Genomic DNA, 2,500 nt, shown 5'->3' on the forward strand with positions numbered 1-2,500 from the left:
CCGCGGTGCGGTGGCCTTGCACGGCCTTTTGTCTTTGGAACCAACCATCAGTGCCACGGGAAGTGCCGGAGTCCCGGCATCCGCGGTGCCAAGTCATTGCGCCCTTGGTCTCTGCAGCGGGGCATGCCGGGCACTCCCAACCATTGCAAGCAAGCAAGCAAGCAAGAAAGAAAGTAAGTAAGTAAGTAAGTATTACATATAGGGGCGGGACATGCGGGGAGATCTGCGAAACGTGCATTACGGGGCACACGCGTACCTACCGGGGCATACCGACCCCTATTGGGGCACACGTGTGCATATCGGGGCATACCGGGCCTATCGGGGCACACGCGTACATACCGGGGCATACCGAGCCCTACTGGGGCACACGTGCGCATATCGGGGCGTACCAAGCCTATCGGGGCATACGCATGTATCCCAAGGCATACCGAGTCAATCCGGGCATACGCGTTCATACCGGGGCGTAACGGGCCTATCGGGGCATACTTGGGCATATCCGGGCAAAAAATGCCCAAAACTTGCGCAACCTTGGCAACCGTGGTCCATTCCTCTCTATATGCCTAGCCTTGCCAACCGTGGTCCATTCCTCACTATATGCCATGGCCTTGTGCCCATGGTCTTCCCAAGACAGCGTCCAAGGCCCCCGGAAGGCCAAGGGAGCCCAACCCAGCAATGCCCTGCTATGGCAAGCCAAGGCCAAGCATTCCGGTGCCTATCCGGGCAAAAATGCAATTCCTCTCTATATGCCTAGCCTTGGCAACCGTGGTCCATTCCCCACCATATGCCATGGCCTTGTGCCCATGGTCTTCCCAAGACAGTGTCCAAGGCGCCCGGAAGGCCAAGGGAGCCCAACCCAGCAATGCCCTGCTTTGGCAAGCCAAGGCCAAGCATTCCGGTGCCTAACCTTGGCAACCGTGGTCCTTTCCTCACCATATGCCATGGCCTTGTGCCCATGGTCTTCGCAAGACATCGTCCAAGGCGCCCAAAAGGCCAAGGGAGCCCAACCCAGCAATGCCTTGCTAGGACAAGCCAAGGCCAAGCATTCCGGTGCCTATCCGGGCAAAAACGCCCAAAGCATGCCCATTCCTTAGCCTATCCAGGCAAAAACGCCCAAAATCTGCACATTCTAGTGCCTATCCGGGCAAAAACGCCCACCAGCATGCCACCCTCCTATAGGGTTTGCGCAACCAACCAGCCTAACCACCAGTGGCAACCAAAGGTGCTGTTAGCGACGACTTCTGAAGACGCAACGAGACGCGACGTGTTTGCGCCCAGACGCGACGAGACGATGCGGGATCTGCGCCCAAGAATGCCTAGACCCGTCGACTTGATGCGGGATCAGCTCGCCCAAGCATGCCTAGTGTGCAAGGCCTGTGTGCAAGGCTAGTGTCCAAGGCTAGTGTGCAAGGCTCATGTGGAACGCTAGTGCGCAAGGCTAGTGCCCAAGGCTTGTGTGCCAGGCCCGTGTGCAAGGCTAGTGTCCAGGGCTTGTGTGCATTGCTTGAGTGCAAGGCTTGTGTGCATTGCTCGAGTGCATGGCTTGTGTGCAAGGGTTGTGCGCAAGGCTAGTGTGCGGGGCTTGTGCGCATGGCTAATGTGCACGGCTTGTGTGCATGGCTACCGTGCAAGGCTAGTTTGCATGGCTAGGGTGCAAGGCTCGCATGCGAGGCTAGTGTGCAAGGCTGCGTGCAAGGGAAGCGTGCAGGGCGAGTGTGCGAGGCCACTGTGCACGGCGCCAGCACTAGCGAGCCATCATCCGCGTTGCCATGGCTCGCTTGGCCTTGGCTTGCCAGGCCCCGACACGAGCAATCGCGCATTTTCTTTGCAACCGACCATCAATGCCGCCCAACGGGGCCAGCACGAGCAGTCATCCGCGGTCCCCTGGCCCTGCGCACGTTTGTCTTTGAAACCGAGCATCAATGCCACAGAAAGTGCCGGGGCGCCAGCTGGAGCCATCATCCGACGTGCCATGGCTCGCTTGGCCTTGGCTTGCCGGGCCCCGACACGAGCAATCGCGCATTTTCTTTGCAACCGACCATCAATGCCGCCCAACGGGGCCAGCACGAGCAGTCATCCGCGGTCCCCTGGCACTGCGCACGTTTGTCTTTGAAACCGAGCATCAATGCCACAGAAAGTGCCGGGGCGCCAGCTGGAGCCATCATCCGACGTGCCATGGCTCTGGTCCCATGGTCTTCGCAACCGAGCATTCGTGACACCCGCGGGGCCAGGACACCAACCCTTCCGACACGAGCATTCGCGCATGTTCTTTGGCCACACAACGGCGCCAGCACGAGCAAAATCATCCGCGGTGCGGTGGCCTTGCACGGCCTTTTGTCTTTGGAACCAACCATCAGTGCCACGGGAAGTGCCGGAGTCCCGGCATCCGCGGTGCCAAGTCATTGCGCCCTTGGTCTCTGCAGCGGGGCATGCCGGGCACTCCCAACCATTGCAAGCAAGCAAGCAAGCAAGAAAGAAAGTAAGTAAGTAAGTAAGTATTACA

The sequence above is a fragment of the Tasmannia lanceolata genome, unplaced genomic scaffold (genome assembly GCF_043159265.1).
Source record: "Tasmannia lanceolata isolate RefF3 unplaced genomic scaffold, GAP_Taslan_0.1 ptg000486l, whole genome shotgun sequence".
In the NCBI taxonomy this organism is placed as follows: Eukaryota; Viridiplantae; Streptophyta; class Magnoliopsida; order Canellales; family Winteraceae; genus Tasmannia; species Tasmannia lanceolata.